The sequence below is a fragment of the Sphaeramia orbicularis genome, chromosome 2 (assembly GCF_902148855.1).
Source record: "Sphaeramia orbicularis chromosome 2, fSphaOr1.1, whole genome shotgun sequence".
Lineage (NCBI taxonomy): Eukaryota > Metazoa > Chordata > Actinopteri > Kurtiformes > Apogonidae > Sphaeramia > Sphaeramia orbicularis.
In genome coordinates this window covers 19,925,213-19,944,213 of record NC_043958.1, presented here as the reverse complement: position 1 = coordinate 19,944,213, position 19,001 = coordinate 19,925,213, and positions in this window count along the sequence as shown.

The window sequence follows — 19,001 nt, the reverse complement described above, 5'->3', positions numbered from 1 at the left end:
TCACCCAAAACTAATTGTGGACTCCCAAAATATAGCCATAATTGTCCCAGAAAAGCCCCAAATCCCCATAATCCAGCCAAAGTAATCATAACTGACCCAAAGAGAGGCCAGAAGGAAGCCAAAATTCACCCAAAACTAATTCCGGACTTCCTAAATATAGCCATAATTGTCCCAAAAAAAGCCCCAAATCCCTATAATCCAGCCAAAAAGTAGCCAAAACTGACCCAAAGAAAGGCCAGAAGGAAGCCAAAATTCACCCAAAACTAATTGTGGACTTCCAAAATATAGCCATAATTGTCCCAGAAAAGCCCCAAATCCCCATAATCCAGCCAAAGTAACCATAACTGACCCAAAGAGAGGCCAGAAGGAAGCCAAAATTCACCCAAACTAATTCCGGACTTCCTAAATATAGCCATAATTGTCCCAAAAAAAGCCCCAAATCCCATAATCCGGCCAAAAAATAGCCAAAACATACCATCCCTATCCTTGATCCTGCTCTTTGTCCAGTCTTTTGGTTCACCACACACATACCATAACTCAACCATATACTCCTGGTGCCTCCATATCTATTAAAGATAACCTTAATCGTACCACACTTAAGCCTAAAGGGTTTTCACAATGCCAAAAGAAAGCCAAAAATGCCAAATGTATGCCGTAATACTCTCAAAATATTTGCTATCTGGGTCCTCTCAACATATTTTTTGTAGTGGGATATATAGTATGATGCGTTCAAGGGACGCCGTTGAAGCTTTTGACACTGCACAGTCATCCACCGTGATGCTAGCAGGCTCCATCTCCGGTCGTTTTCTACTGTCAAGCTAGGTCACATGTTTGAGCAAGGGGTCTCGTACACGCACACACATATGAAAAAAGAAAGAAGGTGCACGAGTGTACGGGGGATTTGTGTAACTGGATACACACACCTCTTCACTGCAGGAGCTCCAGCCTGCTGTCAGACTGGTGAAAGGAGGCTTGGAGCCCCTGGAGTTTGGCCTCTTCTTTCGTCTTTTTCCGGCGGATTCTCCCCCAATTCTCCTCGCCTCCCTCTTCCTCTCTCCCTCTCCCTCTGCGTCTTTCACTCACACTTTCTTTCGCTCTTGCTTCTCTCTGTCACCACTTCTTTTTTTTCTATCTTTCTCCACTCCCACACAACCTCTCACACATCTTCTCCCGTTTTTTTTGACGCCGCAAAAATGCAACGCCGTCCCATCCCATACTCTCCGTGCTCTTCCAAACATTCTCACATGCATCTCCATGCTCCGTCGCCCTGCCGGTTATTTTTAGCCGGCATAGCTGCACCTACACAAATGAGCCAAAGCCTCCTCGAACTTCACCAGAATCTCATCATTTAGCGTTCGGCCGCCCTCAAGATAAGTAAATCTCCCAAAGATTGAATCTCTTTGATACAATGAGCTTATTTAGACGAGCAATTCGGCGAATCTTCAAGGATACTAAATGTGACAGCACTGATGTCCAAGTCTCCAGTCCCTCTTATTTAGTTAGATCTTGTCTCCGGACTCCAAAATCACCCAAGCATGTAAACTATGTCCTTTTAGTTCTGGGCTGTCAATCATTCTTAAACCTAGAGGGCACTTTGCAGATTTCTTTTTTAGCTCTGCTGTTGAGGCTACACACTGAAGCAGGGGTGTCAAACATGCGGCCCGGGGGACAAATGCAGCCCCCCAAAGGGTCCACTTCGGCCCCAGGGAGGTTTTCGCCAAGTGCAAAAAATTCCACAGTCTTGAATTGAAAAAACAATTAGCTTGAATTAAGGAAAAAATCTTGAATTCAGCAAAAAAAAAAAAAAAATCTTCGATTAAATAAAAAAAAAATCTTCAATTAAGCCAAAAAAAGTCTTCAAATAAGTTAAAAAAAAATAAAAAATCTTCAATTACGCTGAAAAAAAAGTCTTCAATTAAGTAAAAAAAAATCTTCAATTAAGCAAAAAAAAAAAATATTCAATTAAGCCAAAAAAATTCTCAAATTTAGAAAAAAAATTCTTGAATTAGCCAAAAGAAGTCTTCAATTAAGTAAAAAAATCTTTCCCCCCCACTCCCACCCCCACCCCCCATGTCAGGTCTGGCATCGAAATGTGGTTCAACAAAACTCATAATAAACACAGTAGAATATCAAAGGGCGCTTCATATACTTATGAAGTTACCCTTGGCAAAGCAAATTTGTTCAGCACCAAAAGGAACCGGACTACCATTCTGCTGTTAGAACGCTGGACAAGACAAGTAGGAAAAAAAAAAAAAAAAAAAAAAAAAAAAAAAAGTAGTGTGAGATAAAAGAGGATACACAAGCAAAGGTGTTAGAAAAAAGGGCAATGATGACTGGGAGTACAGTTGGTGTCGGCTGCTGCCTTATCGGTACAGACAGCTGAGCCCATAAGAAAAAGAAAAAAAAAAAATCTTCAATTAAGCCAAAAAAATTTTCAAATTTAGCAAAAAAAGTCTTCAATTAAGTAAAAAAAAAAATCTTGAATTAAGCAAAAAAACAAAAAACAAAAACAAAAACCTTTAATTAAGTAAAAAAAAAAAACAAAAAACAAAAACTCTTGAATTCAGCAAAAAAAATTAATCTTTGATTTATATATATATATATATATATATATATATATATATATATATATATATATATATATATATATATATATATATATATTCAATTAAGCCAAAAAAAGAAAAGTCTTCAATTTAGTAAAAAAAAAAAATAATCTTGAATTAAGCCAAAAAAAAGTCTTCAATTAACTAAAAAAAATCTTGAATTAAGCAAAAAAAAAGTCTTCAATTAAGTAAAAAAAAAAAAAAAAAACATCTCCAATTAAGCCAAAGAAAATCTTGAATTTAGCAAAAAATCTTGAATTAGGCCAAAAAACGTCTTCAATTAAGTAAAAAGAATCTTCAATTAAGCCAAAAAAACTTTCAAATTTAGCAAAAAATCTTGAATCAAGCAAAAAAAACAAAACAAAACAAAAAAAAAAAAACCCTTCAATTAAGTTAAAAAAAAAATCTTGATTTTTTTTTTTTTCCTTATTATAGCGCAAAAACTAACATTAAATTATGAAAATATTTATCCTTTAACAATAAAATGAGAATAACCTGAAATGTCTCAAGAAAACTAAGTGCAATTTTAACAATATTTTGATTGTTACTAAATGTTTCGTGCCTTTATAGAGCTGATCCGTAATGCACATGTATAAGTTGAGGCGTAATATTGTTAAAGTTGAAATTTCTTAAGAAAATTAAGTGCAATTTTAACAATATTCTGATTGTTACTTAATGTTTTGTGCCTTTATAGAACTGACCTGTAATGTGCATTTAAAAGTTGAGGCGTAATGTTAAAATTTAAATTTTTAAGAAAATTAAGTACAATTTTAACAATATTCTTCTTGTTACCAAATGTTTTGTGCCTTTATAGAACTGAAATGTCATGCGTGTGTATAAGCTGAGGCATAATATTGTTAAAATTTAATTTTTTAAGAAAATTAAGTGAGATTTTAACAATATTCTGCTTGTTACTAAATGTTTTGCACTTTTATAGAACTAATCTTTCATGCGCATTTATAAGTTGAGGCGTAATATTGTTAAAATTGAAATTTCTTACGAAAATTAAGCACAATTTTTAACAATATTCTGCTTGTTACTAAACATTTTGTGCCTTTATAGAACTGATCCGTAATGCACGTGTATAAGTTGAGGCATAATATTGCTAAAATTGAAATTTCTTAAGAAAATTAAGCGCAATTTTAACAATATTCTGCTAGTTACTAAATGTTCTGCACCTTGATAGAACTGATCCGTCATGCACATGTACAAGTTGAGGCCTAATATTTTTAAAATTGAAATTTCTTAAGGAATTTAAGCACAATTTTAACAATATTCTGCTTTGTGCCTTTATAGAACTGATCCGTAATGCACATGTATAAGTTGAGGCATAATATTGTTAAAATTACGCTTAATTTTCTTAAGTAATTGCAGTTTTTTCAGATAATTCTCATCTTTTTTGTTTGGATAGTTTGTAAATGTAAATATTTTCATAATGTAATGTTTTTGATTTTTTTATGTTTTTTTTTTTTTTGCACAAAAATAAAGAAAAAAATAGGTGTTGTCATTATTTATGAGTCAATATTCTATTTTTTTATTTTTTTTGGGCTGAACTACAGTGACTTTGACACCCCTGTACTAAAGCATAAAGCAGCTTTTAACATGCGTTACAACACCTGAGGATAGAAGTGAGCGCCTGACCTTTCGCTGGCGTTTCACTGTTATTTAATTTTGGATTTTCGGATGCGCTCAGCTACCTTTCCCTTTCAAAAAAATATAGAGTGATGCGGTTGCATAATTTGCATAAGGATGGGTTCACCGGTGGAGTCCGATGACCTAGAATCACAAACACCCAGCGTAAAAAACAAACAAAAACAAACAAACACAGGGACGGCAGTACAGTAACATCATGTTCATTCCGTACTGTGGACAATTAAGATGCTAATTATGTTCAAGGCTTTTTCACTGATGGTGTACCGTGGCTAGAAACAGCGCTGTAGATGATATAAAAGGTGTCAGCTGTGCATGTCGGCCTGGTTAATTTTTCACAGGTGTGGCTCAAATAACAATAGCAGCTGACATTTTGGAGCAAATCAAAGAGTCGTGTCCTAAAGGGAGGCCTCATGCCCCGTCACCTGATGATTTAAAAAAAAAAAAAAAAAAAAAAAAAAAAAAAGCAGAGAACCTTTAAAATGTAGTAGAGCGGAACGCAAAAGTCTGTTTTGACACACTGTGCGAGCCTTGAGTTGAAACTACAAGAGTGAATAATGTAGTATATGCATATGCAACTGCATGGGTTACATCTTGGAAGACAGCCAAACGCCTAAACACACTCAAGTCAAAATAGCTAGAGGTGTTCCTGTTCTTTCTATTCTGCAGTCATTTGTATACAGAGTGTTTCCTTGGTTATGTTCTTGCTATGCTTGATGGGATCCTATGTAATTGGACTTTCCAACGTTTTCCAACATTTTTTTTCCCCTTTCAAAACAGATTGCTTTTTTCCCCCTCTGTGCTCCTCTCATTTCTTTTCATTCGTCAGTGTTACAAATATTTAGATTTTGATTAGATCCGGGTAAATATTAGACAGTTGCTCAGCGGTAAAGGAGCTCTACATTTAAATATTTTTTAAAAAATGACCTAAAATTACCGTTAGTGTTTAGAATGAATAGATATGAAGTGTGGATATGCAGAAAAATCAACTGAATCATCATAGTGATGGTCCAGCAGGTCTACGTGACCACTAGAGGGAGTAGTGAGTCATGCTTATGGTCTCCCATGGCGACACAACTGACCAAACAGGATGAGAACCATGAAGAAACAACTTTTAGAGTCAAACAAATTACTGAAAGCTAGCAGCATTGTTGTTTTTCCGCTTTTAGACATAGCTATAAAAAAAAAAAAAAAAAAAAAAAGTTTGATGCTGAAATGGTGGCTGAGTTTTATTATGAAGCTTATGAATGTATTATTAATGTTATTATCTTCGCTAACTTCGATTCTATGTGCTCGGAATAAAACTATACTACTACTACTATTTGGAGTATTCCAGTCTATTGGACTGCAAAGATATCAACTGAATCATCACAGTGATGGTCCAGCAGGTCTACGTGACCACTAGAGGGAGTAGTGAGTCATGCTAATGGTCTCCCATGGCGACACAACTGACCAAAAGGGATGAGAACCATTAAGAAACAACTTTCAGAGTCAAACTAATTAATAAAGGCTAGCAGCACTGTTGTTTTTTCGCTTTTAGACACAACTATAAAAAAAAAGAAAATAGTTTGATGCTGAAATGGTAGCATTTTTTCTTAACGAGTGAGTTTTATTATGAAACTTATGAATGCATTATTAATGTTATTATCTTTGCTAAGTTTGCTATCTTTGCTAACTTCGTTATCTGATGATTCTATGCGCTCGGAATAAAACTACATTACTACCGGGTCAGCGTTAGAAATATTTAGATTTTGATTAGATCCTGGTAAATATTAGACAGTTGCTCAGCGGAAAAGGAGCTATATGTAGCATCTCTACTTTTAAATATTTTTTAAAAAATGACCTAAAATTACCGTTAGAGTGTTTAGAATGAATAGATATGAAGTGTGGACTGCAGAGAAATCAACTGAATCATCATAGTGATGGTCCAGCAGGTCTACGTGACCACTAGAGGGAGTAGGGAGTCATGCTAATGGTCTCCCATGGCGAAACAACTGACCAAACAGGATGAGAACCATGAAGAAACAACTTTTAGAGTCAAATAAATTACTGAAAGCTAGCAGCATTGTTGTTTTTCCGCTTTTAGACACAGCTATAAATTTAAAAAAATATATATATAGTTCGATGCTGAAATAGTAGCTGAGTTTTATTATGAAGCTTATGAACGCAGTATTAATGCTAAGTTTGCTATCTTTGCTAACTTCGTTATCTGATGATTCTATGTGCTCGGAATAAAACTATACTACTACTACTATTTGGAGTATGCCAGTCTATTGGATTATAGAGATATAAACTGAATCATCATAGTGATGGTCCAGCAGGTCTACGTGACCACTAGAGGGAGTAGTGAGTCATGCTTATGGTCTCCCATGGCGACACAACTGACCAAACAGGATGAGAACCATGAAGAAACAACTTTTAGAGTCAAACAAATTACTGAAAGCTAGCAGCATTGTTGTTTTTCCGCTTTTAGACATAGCTATAAAAAAAAAAAAAAAAAAAAAAAAGTTTGATGCTGAAATGGTGGCTGAGTTTTATTATGAAGCTTATGAATGTATTATTAATGTTATTATCTTCGCTAACTTCGATTCTATGTGCTCGGAATAAAACTATACTACTACTACTATTTGGAGTATTCCAGTCTATTGGATTATAGAGATATAAACTGAATCATCACAGTGATGGTCCAGCAGGTCTACGTGACCACTAGAGGGAGTAGTGAGTCATGCTAATGGTCTCCCATGGCGACACAACTGACCAAAAGGGATGAGAACCATTAAGAAACAACTTTCAGAGTCAAACTAATTAATAAAGGCTAGCAGCATTGTTGTTTTTTCGCTTTTAGACACAACTATAAAAAAAAAGAAAATAGTTTGATGCTGAAATGGTAGCATTTTTTCTTAACGAGTGAGTTTTATTATGAAACTTATGAATGCATTATTAATGTTATTATCTTTGCTAAGTTTGCTATCTTTGCTAACTTCGTTATCTGATGATTCTATGCGCTCGGAATAAAACTACATTACTACCGGGTCAGCGTTAGAAATATTTAGATTTTGATTAGATCCTGGTAAATATTAGACAGTTGCTCAGCGGAAAAGGAGCTATATGTAGCATCTCTACTTTTAAATATTTTTTAAAAAATGACCTAAAATTACCGTTAGAGTGTTTAGAATGAATAGATATGAAGTGTGGACTGCAGAGAAATCAACTGAATCATCATAGTGATGGTCCAGCAGGTCTACGTGACCACTAGAGGGAGTAGGGAGTCATGCTAATGGTCTCCCATGGCGACACAACTGACCAAACAGGATGAGAACCATGAAGAAACAACTTTTAGAGTCAAACAATTTAATAAAAGCTAGCAGCACTGTTGTTTTTTCGATTTTAGACATAGCTATAAATAAAAATAAAAAAATGAGTTTGATGCTGAAATGGTAGCATTTTTTCTTCACAAGTTAGTTTTATTATGAAGCTTATGAACGCATTATTGATGTTATTATCTTTGCTAAGTTTGCTATCTTTGCTAACTTTGTTATCTGATGATTCTACACTACAAACAAAAAGTTAAGGATATTTTTCATTTTTTGTCTATTTTTTTTTCAGTTGCACAGCGCTTTTTACTTTTTTCTGTGTGAATTGAATTGAAACACATTTTTTTAATGACCAGACCTACTGTCGTTTCATTTACAAATGGCAAAAATGACCAAAAAAATGACCAAAAAAAAAAATAAATAAATAAATATCCGTAACTTTTGTTTGTAGTGTATGTGCTCGAAATAAAACTACATTACTACTGCTATTTGGAATATGCCAGTCCACTGGATTGTAGCGATATCAACTGATGGTCCAGCAGGTCTATGTGACCACTAGAGGGAGTAGTGAGTCATGATAATGGTCTCCCATGGCAACACACCCCTGCACTTTTGACCAAACCAACAAAAGTAACCAAACAAATACCATATTAGCATCAAACTATTTTTTTTTAGTTATAGCTGTGTCTAAAAGCGAATACAAGAGCGCTGCTAGTTTTTTTATTAGTTTGATGCTAATATGCTAGCATTTTTTCTACACAAGTGAGTTTTATTATGAAGCTAATGAACGTATTATCGATGCTATTATCTTTGCTAAGTTACCGTCCACACTTCTGACACAACTATAACAGTTCTGACTTTGTTTAGCACATGTTTAGTGCAGCTATTGACAACACAAACTATACGGAAAACTGAGGTCATTTGTTTAAAAGCAGAGCTAAGCTAACAGAGCTATAATGTAAACTATCAGCAGATGCAACGGGAAGATTATAAGAGACAGTGTTATTTTGACTAACTGTCAAAATAAGCAGCTACGAGTTTTAGTTGGAGGAAAATTTGACGGTATCATAATACAAATGTATGTAAAAAAAAATTAGCTTTAAGTTTAATTCAGTGAATGATAGAGTCTGTGGATACATAGTATTGATCTGTTGGTGGTTTTGGTAGTAACTGTGAGTAAATACAGCTACATAGAAACGGGGCTAGAAAAAGTTTCAAGTAATGATAGTGGTTTTAAGTCTCACTACTGACAGATTCAAGCTAATTCCAAAGCTAAATGAAATGATTAGGCTTTTTCAGCTGGAATAGCTCAGGTCATTAGGCTTGCAAACTGAAATGAATCTTCATCTAAACAGGCAAAATGCATCTATAAGCAGTTAGATTGTGCAGAAAAGTGATGGATGATCTCATAACAAAAGGGACGACTTTACAACCCAGTGACCAATATAATGCCCCCGGGAAAAAAAAAAAGAAAAAAAAGCAGCTTTGGTAATAATGGCCTTGAGAGAACGGAACATTCACCTTTAATTGCTATGTTTTCAAAAGCAGTTCAGAACATGTGAACACAAGTTTAGTTTCGCTTATCTTTCCTTTTTTTTTTTTTTTTTTTTCCTAGCACGTCTGCAAAGACTGTGACACAAAGGAATGTAGAGGATTACGTAAGCTTATGGTGCGTCATGAGCTACAGGTAACAGGTAGGACATGAGCAGTGGTGTACACAGGAGGTGGGCAGGGGGGCAGTCACCCCCCCAGTGACCCAATTGTTGAAAAATGTGGGCTAAAGTGCCCTCTTGGGAGTCAAAATATATGCTAAATTGCACTTGTGGGAGCCAAAATGTGTGCTAGTGCCCTCTTGGGAGCCAAAATGTGTGCTAAAGTGTCCTCTTGGGAGTTAAAATGTATGCTAAATTGCCCTCTTGGGAGTCAAAACACATGCTAAAGTGCCCTCATGGGAGTCAAAATGCATGAATAAGTGCCCTCTTGGGAGACAAAATTTGTGCTAAATTGCACTTGTGGAAGCCAAAATGTGTGCTAGTTCCCTCTTGGGAGTCAAAATGTGTGCTAAAGTGCCCTCGTGGGAGTCAAAATACACGCTAAAGCACACTCTTGGGAGACAAAATTTGTGCTAAATTGCACTTTTGGAAGCCAAAATGTGTGCTAGTGCCCTCTTGGGAGTCAAAACATGCTAAAGTGCCCTTCTGGGAGCCAAAACGTGCTAAAGTGCCCTTTTGGGAGCCAAAACATGTGCTAAAATGCCTTTTGGGAGCCAAAACACATGCTAAAGTGTCCTCATGGGAGTCAAAACACACTCTAAAATGCCCTCTTGGGAGTCAAAATGTGTGCTAAATTACACTTTTGGGAGCCCTTTTGGGAGCCCAAACACATGCTAAAGTGTCCTCATGGGAGTCAAAACACACTCTAAAATGCCGTCGTTGGAGTCAAAACATGTGCTAAAGTGCCCTTTTGGGAGCCAAAACACATGCTAAAGTGTCCTCATGGGAGTCAAAACACACTCTAAAATGCCGTCGTGGGAGTCAAAACATGTGCTAAAGTGCCCTTTTGGGAGCCAAAACACATGCTAAAGTGTCCTCATGGGAGTTAAAACACACTCTAAAATGCCGTCTTGGGAGTCAAAATGTGTGCTAAATTACACTTTTGGGAGCCACAGTGTGTGCTAGTGCCCTCTTGGGAGCCAAAATGTGCTAAAGTGCCCTCATGGGAGTCAAAACATGTGCTAAAGTGCCCTCTTGGGAGCCAAAACATGCTATAAATTGCCCTCTTGGGAGCCAAAACGTGCTGTATGTGCCCTTTTTTTGTTTTTTGCCCCTGCCCTTCAAAAGTCTACCTACTCCTCTGGACTTGAGGGTATCTACACACTGACAAGTCCTGTTCCTGTTCCTGTTATTATCAAGGAAATGAGGCACTGCAAGGTTATGCATAACTTTACTCTAATTACACTGACGTAGTATTCGCATTACTTAGTCTCGAACCCTTCCGGTGGAGTTTTCCTAAGGTGACACGTTGCTGTTGCATAAAAACATCATCTGTCAGTTTCAGATAAATGAATGAAACATTGGCGTCGGTGATTTCCGAACAGAGATGCCAGATGCAGCGTAATATACAATTAAAGGCTTCACTGTTCGGTGCCAAAATATGAGACGAAAGATTTAATGGAATTGTGTCGGAAACATGGCGTGCTGATCAGAGACTATAATGTGCAGATGCCGAGCGAGAATATTCCATGAGTCAGACTTTAGCGCCGATAAATCATACATTATATTAATGATACACCCTAGATGGAGATAAATGCCCTGTCCACATCAATGCACAAATTTTACGACATACGTATTTTTTCTCTATGTTTAAGGGGCATTTTAACTCACAAAACACCGATTTTTTTATTACCATCTTTCTGAAATGCAGAATCTATCTATCTATCTATCTATCTATCTATCTATCTATCTATCTATCTATCTATCTATCTATCTATCTATCTATCTATCTATCTATCTATCTATCTATCTATCTATCTATCTATCTATCTATCTATCCTGCCAACCTACAGTTTTTCCTTACTACCTTCCTTTTTTCTTTCCTACTTGTCTTCCTTCCAACCTATCTACCTTTTTTTCTTTCCTACCAACCTACCTTAATAACAACCTACCTTTTTTCCTTCTTACTTACCTACCTACCGACCTACCTGTGTACCTACCTACCTTCCTAACTACTTACCTTTCTTCCTTCCTACCTATTTTCCTTCCTACCTACCTACCTACCTACCTACCTACCTTTTTCCTTCCTTCCTTCCTTCCTTCCTAACAACCTACCTTTTGTCCTTCTTACCCATCTACCTACCGACCTACCAACCCACCTGCCAACCTTCCTAACTACCTACCTTTCTTTCTTCCGTCATACCTACCTACCAACCTACCAACCTACCTATCTACCTTTCTATCTTCCTAACTACCTACCTTTCTTTCTTCCTTCCTACCTTTTTTCTTCCTACCTATCTTCCTTCCTACTTACCTACTAACATACCTTTCTACCTTTTTTCCTTCCTCCCTTCCTACCTACCTACCTTTTTTCCTTCCTACCAACCAACCTACCTTCCTGACAACTTACCTTTTTTCCTTCTTACCTACCTACCTTACCTACCTATGTACCTAGCTACCATCCTAACTACCTACCTTTCTTTCTTCCTTCCTACCTTTTTCCTTCCTACCTATCTTCCTTCCTACCTACCTACTAACATACCTTCCTACCTTTTTTCCTTCCTACCTACCTACCTAAAAAAAAATCTAAATTTAGCAAAAAAATCTTGAATTAAGCAAAAAAAAGTCTTCAATTAAGTAAAAAAAAAAAAAGAAAAAAAAGAAATCTTGCATTAAGCCAAAAAAAAAAAAAAAAGAAAAAGAATCTTCAATGAAGTTTAAAAAAATATCTTGAATTAAGAATAAATGAATAAATAAATAAATAAATAATAAATAAATAAAATCTTCAATTAAGTAAAAAAAAAAATCTTCAAATTAAGCCAAAAAAAATTAAAAAAAAAATCTTCAATTAATTAAAAAAAAAAAAAAAAAAAATCTCAAATCAACTTAATTTTTTTTTTTTAACTTTGTTTTAGTGCAAAAAATAAATCATGAAAATATTTACATTTACAAACTATCCTGTAACACTAAAATGCAAATAACCTGAACAAATATGAACAACCTGAAATGTCTAAAGAAAATTCAGCACAATTTGAACTATTCTTCTTCCTGTTCCTCAGCGTTTAGTGTCTTTGTAGATCTGATCCATAATGCACATGGACAAATGAGAAGTTGAGAAATAATATTGTTAAAATTGCACTAAATTTTCTTATGTTTTTTTTAAATTTAAATTTCTTTTCTTTTTTTTTTTTTTTTTTTTGATCGTTTATAAAAGCAAGTTTTCATATGTTTTGGGTTTTTTTTTTTTACACTACAACAAAGACAAAAATTTGCAGTTGTCATTACGTTACTATTTTTCTGGTCCGGCCCACTTCAGATCAAATTTAGCTGAATATGTTCCCTGAACTAAAACGACTTTGACACCCCTGCCCTGTATTAGCCCTTTCTTACAGCTGATATCCTTGCTTGTAAGAGCAGGAAAAACACATGTACAGATCACATTAATGCTAGCTCTACTCCTCGGAGTTGCCCCAGGAGGTTATTACGGTAAACTAGCATTGGTAATTCCAAACCATCTTCCATTGATAACAATTACACCTGTTTTTTCCTTTCCTTAAAAAGCCAACGGGCCTGTTAGAGACCAGTCAGACCTGTGCAAATGATATCATCCGATGTATTCTGATAACCCGAGCGTACTCAAAGAGCTCGGTGCATGATGGGATACATCTGATCAAACAGCTGATCGCTTCGTAGTGTGATGTGTTGTGGAAAATCCATGTTTTTTTTCCAGTTTTTCAACGATGTAACAACTGTCAGGGTTTGTTCCAATAACTAATATATATTGTGGCTGTGAAAAGTGTTTACAGGCAGAAAACTCTTTATTTGAAAGGTGTCAGATAAAATTGCGTTACAGTAAACCTTAAATATACAGGAGCTGTCCCAGACCTTTCTTTATAAAAAAAAAAAAAAAAAAAAAAAAGAGATGACACTCAGTTATAGAACATCTTATTTTATTTAGAAATATTACCGTCTAAGACAGACTCTCATGACAATCCTTTTCATATCCATTGGTAAACAACACAATATCTCCAGTATGTGTCTGTAGGATTTTTTTAACCCCTTATCTTCTACAGTCTGCTAGGATGAAAGTCTGAGGAACCCATAATATGGTACTCATTGAAATATTCTGAAATTCTAAATTTCAACCTTAATGTGTTATTGGACATCGTCATCTGCAAAAATCAAAGTCTTACCACATGTATTTTTTTCTAATTTCTAGTCAAAATATCTCATCACACTTAAAAAAAGACATACTTTCAGGGGCCACATACAGCCTAATATGTTCTAAAGTGGGCCGGACCTGTAAAATAATATAAATAATAGTATAAGAACTTATAAATAATGTCAACTCTAATTTTTTTTTTCTGTTTTTGAGTGAAAAAAGTCCAATTCCGAAATGACAATGTTGACATCTACGAACCGTACTTGAATGTAACATGAACAAATATGAACAACCAAAAAATTTTAAGAAAAAATAAGTGGAATTTTAGCAATATACAAATACACAAAACATTTAGTAAGAGGCAGAATATTGTTAAAATTCCACATACTTCTCTGAAGAAATTTCAGTTTATTCACTTTTTTTTTTTTTTTTTTTTTCCCACAGGCTAGTCCGTAAATGTAAATATTTTTGTGTAATTTTACTTTTTTTTTTACACTACAACAAAGAGAAAAAATTGTATTTTTGACTATTTATAGGTTATTATAATAGTATTTTAAATCTTACCAAGATAATTTTCACTTGTTCCATCGGCAGATTTTTTGCTTGAATTAAGCAAAAAAACAAACAAAAAAAAAAATTGTGAATTAAGCAAAAAAAAAATCTACCAATGGAACAAGTGAAAATTATCTTGGTAAGATTTCTTGAAATAAGATTTTCAAGATTTATTGTCTAATAATAAGTTCTTTTATCTCACTGAAAAGTTCCTCTTTAGGTGATTATGTCTGATTTTAAGTGTGATGAGATATTTGGACTAAAAATGACAAAAATAAACTTAGTAAGATTAGTAGATTAGTAAGACTTGGTAAGATTTTGATTTTTTTCCAGTGTAGTAAAGAAACCAAACAGATTTTCTTATCAATTGTGAAAATTGTTGCTAATTCATTCAATACATTTCAAAAATCTAAATCTTACCAAGTGTATTTTTCTCATTTCTAGTCCAAATATCTCATCACACTTAAAATAAGACATACTTTCAAGGGCCACATACAGCCTAATATGGTCTAAAGTGGGCCGGACCAGTAAAATAATATAAATAATAGTATAAGAACTAATAAATAATGTCAACTCTACAATTTTTTTTTTTCTGTTTTTGAGTGAAAAAGTCAAATTCCGTAATGAAAATGTTGACATCTATAAACCGTACTTGAACGCAACATGAACAAATATGAACAACCAAAAAATTTTAAGAAAAAATAAGTTCAATTTTAGCAATATACAAATACACAAAACATTTCGTAAGAGGCAGAATATTGTTACAATTCCACATATATCTCTTAAGAAATTTCAGTTTATTCACATTTTTTTCCAAAATCTAGTCTGTAAATGTAAATATTTTTGTGTAATTTATTTTTTTTTACACTACAACAAAAACAAAAAAATGTATTTTTTCATTATTTTTAGGTTATTATAATAGTAATTTACTGGTCTGACCCACTTGAGATTGGCTTGACCTAAAATGATTCAAACATCCTTGATTGTTAATATCGTCAGTGTAATTTTTGCATTTCACAAATTCATCCCAGGGGCCAAATTGGACCCTTTGGCGGGCCAAATTTGGCCCCCGGGCCACATGTTTGACACCTGTGACCTAAAGAAGAGTAACTTTTCAGTGATTTTGGACAATAGATCTTGAAAATCTTATTTCAAGAAATCTTACCAAGATAATTTTCACTTGTTCCATCGGCAGATTTTTTTGCTTGAATTAAGCAAAAAAAAAAAAAAAAAAAAAAATCTTGAATTAAGCAAAAAAAAAATCTGCCAATGGAACAAGTGATCTTGGTAAGATTTCTTGAAATAAGATTTTCAAGATTTATTGTCTAATAATAAGTTCTTTTATCGCACTGAAAAGTTCCTCTTTAGGTGATTATGTCTTATTTTAAGTGTGATGAGATATTTGGACTAGAAATGAAAAAAAAATACACTTGGTAAGATTTCGATGTTTTCCAGTGTAGTAAAGAAACCAAACTGATTTTCTTATCAATCATGAAAATTGTTGCTAATTCATTTAATACACTGCAAAAATCTAAATCTTACCAAGTGTTTTTTTTTTTTTTTCTCGTTTCTTGTCAAAATATCTCATCACACTTAAAATAAGACATAATCACCTAAAGAGAAACTTTTCAGTGAGATATAAGAACTTATTTTTAGACAATAGATCTTCAAAATTGTATTTCAAGAAATCTTAGCAAGATAATTTTCAATTCTTCCATTGGCAGATTTTTTTGCTTAACTCAAGATTTTATTTTCTTTTTTTGCTTAATTCAAGTGAAAAAAAATCTGCCAATGGAACAAGTAAAAATTATCTTGGTAAGATTTCTTGAAATAAGATATTCAAGATCTGTTATCTAAAAATAAGTTCTTATATCTCACTGAAAAGTTACTCTTTAGGTGATTATGTCTGATTTTAAGCGTGATGAGTGTTAGCGGCTGGTTGATAGGTTTATTATTTTAGATTTTTCTTCTTCTTTTTTTTGTTTGTTTTTATTTATTTTTGTTTTGTGTTGGATTTTCTTCCCATTTTGGTTTATTGTTGCCACACCTCCTTTTGGGATATAATGAGGCTGATTGCGACACACCTGTTTTGCCATATGCATTTAGCTCGAATTTTAAGCTAAAATTATGTCTAAAAAAATTGAAAATGTATTCAATCTGTTGATTATATAGATAATTAAGTTTCAAGTATTAAATTTTCATTATTTTGTGAATATTATTGAAATTTTTAAGTTTGAACATTTGTGAGTTGTCCACATGTTACCACAAAATACCAATTTTTAATTTACAAATTACTTATAATTCAGATATTTGAGTAAAACTTTCAGAAAGTAATGATCTTTTGGTACATTTTGGGTGATGCATACAATGGTAAAGAGTCGTCCACGTGTTACTATGGCAACCTTTCCACATGTTATCACATTCTCATGTCAATAAAACACAGACTTTTCAATATTTGAGTCCAAAATTTACTTTTAGCGTAGTTGAAAATAATATCTAAAAGGCTGTGTCCTATTTGATAGATTTTTTTGTTGCTTGAATTAAACAAAACAAAAATCTTGAATTAAGCAAAAAAAAAAAAAAAAAATCTGCTAATGGAACAAGTGAAACTTATCTTGGTAAGATTTCTTGAAATAAGATTTTCAAGATCTATTGTCTAATAATAAGTTCTTTTATCGCACTGAAAGGTTACTCTTTAGGTGATTATGTGTTATTTTAAGTGTGATGAGATATTTGGACTAAAAATGAGAAAAAATACACTTGGTAAGATTTCGATTTTTTTCCCAGTGTGTCAAATATGGGTCCGATCAAGCGAAAGTAAACAACATGAAAAAGTAAATTTGCGCACATAATTTATCAAGCGGGCTCATTTTTTAACTAAACATCTCTATTTTATGGAACTGTTTTGCTTTTTAAAATACCACTTGTTGAAAAAAAGTTACAACCGATTTTATCAATTGTACTTTTTACACCGTAGCCGTGGCTCGAATTTGAAGCTAAAATTATATCTAAAAAAATTTGAAAATGTATTCATTCTGTTGATTATATAGATAATTAAGTTTCAAGTATTAGATTTTCATTGTTTTGTGAATATTATTGATATTTTTAAGTTTGAACATTTTTGAGTTGTCCACATGTTACCACAAAAATACCATTTTTTTTACTTATAATTCAGATATTTGAGTGAAACTTTCAGAAAGTAATGATCTTTTGGTACATTTTGGGTGATGCATACAATAGTAAAGAGTCGTCCACGTGTTACTATGGCAACCTTTCCACATGTTATCACATTCTCATGTCAATAAAACAGAGACTTTTCAATATTCAAGTCCAAAATTTACTTTCAGCGTCGTTGAACGTAATATCTAAAAGGCTGTGTCCTACTTGATATATATATATGTATATATATATATATATATTTTTTTTTGCTTGAATTAAACAAAACAAAAATCTTGAATTAAGCAAAAAAAAAAAAAAAAAAAAAATCTGCTAATGGAACAAGTGAAAATTATCTTGGTAAGATTTCTTGAAATAAGATTGTCAAGATTTATTGTCTAATAATAAGTTCTTTTATCGCACTGAAAGGTTACTCTTTAGATGATTATGTCTTATTATACGTGTGATGAGATATTTTGACTAGAAATGAAAAAAAAAAAAAAAAACACTTGGTAAGATTTTGATTTTTTGCAGTGTAGTAAAGAAACCAAACTGATTTTCTTCTCAGTCATGAAAATTGTTGCTAATTCATTTAATACACTGCAAAAACCTAAATCTTACCACGTGTATTTTTCTTATTTTTAGTCAAAATATCTCATCACACTTAAAATAAGACATAATCACCTAAAGAGTAACTTTTCAGTGAGATATCAGAACTCATTTTTAGACTAGAGATCTTCAAAATTGTATTTCAAGAAATCTTACAAACATAATTTTCAGTTCTTCCATTGGCAGATTTTTTTGTTTAATTCAAGATTTTTTTTTTTATTTTTTTTTTTCTCAATTCAAGTGAAAAAAATCTGCTAATGGAACAATTGAAACTTGTCTCGGTAAGATTTCTTGAAATAAGATTTTCAAGATCTATCGTCTAAAAATAAGTTCTTATATCACACTGAAAAGTTACTCTTTAGGTGATTATGTCTTATTTCAAGTGTGATGAGATAGTTTGACTAGAAATGAGAAAAATACACTCAGTAAGATTTTGATTTTTTTCCAGTGCAAAGCCTCATCTGATGTGTTGTACAATGCAAAAATGCGATTTCTAAGGAATTAAAAAAAAAAAAAAGCCTTATCTCTAGAACATTTGTCTTATGTTTTTTTTTGAAAAAAAAAAAAAAACAAAAACAACAAAACCTTGTAAAGAACTTTTTGCATAAGAAAAAAATTACTTTAGTAAAATGTTTTTTTGTTTTTTTTTTGTCTGTTTTTATGCATGATAACCTCAAAAGTTATGGATGGATTTGGATGAAAATTTTAGGAAATGTTGATACTGGCACAAGGAAGAAATGATTATTATTATTATTATTATTATTATTATTATTATTATTATTATTATTATTATTATTATTATTATTATTATTATTATTATCATATATATATATATTTTTTAAGATATTTCAGGGTGGACATGGTTTTATTAGGTTACTCACATTTTCATAATGACATTTAACTTCCACACTAAGACAAATAACACAATTTGGATGATTATTTATGAGTAATTATGTCTATTATTTTACTGGTTCGGCCCGTCTGAGATCACTAAAAGGAGTGCAACCATGTTAGCATGACATAGCACACATATTAAAGTAGGTAAGTTTATGGATGCAGTAAATACTAAACCTCCTCTGCAAAGCCGGCCTAGTTTAGAAACCTAACCTGGTTCCTATTCTCCTCCTCTAACCTGAATTCGGATTTTTTTCCATATATGTAAATCCCACTAATGGAACGGCAGAGCTCATTAGCTTACCTTTGAAGTACAGGCACTTGTTAAAATATGTGTGTATATATA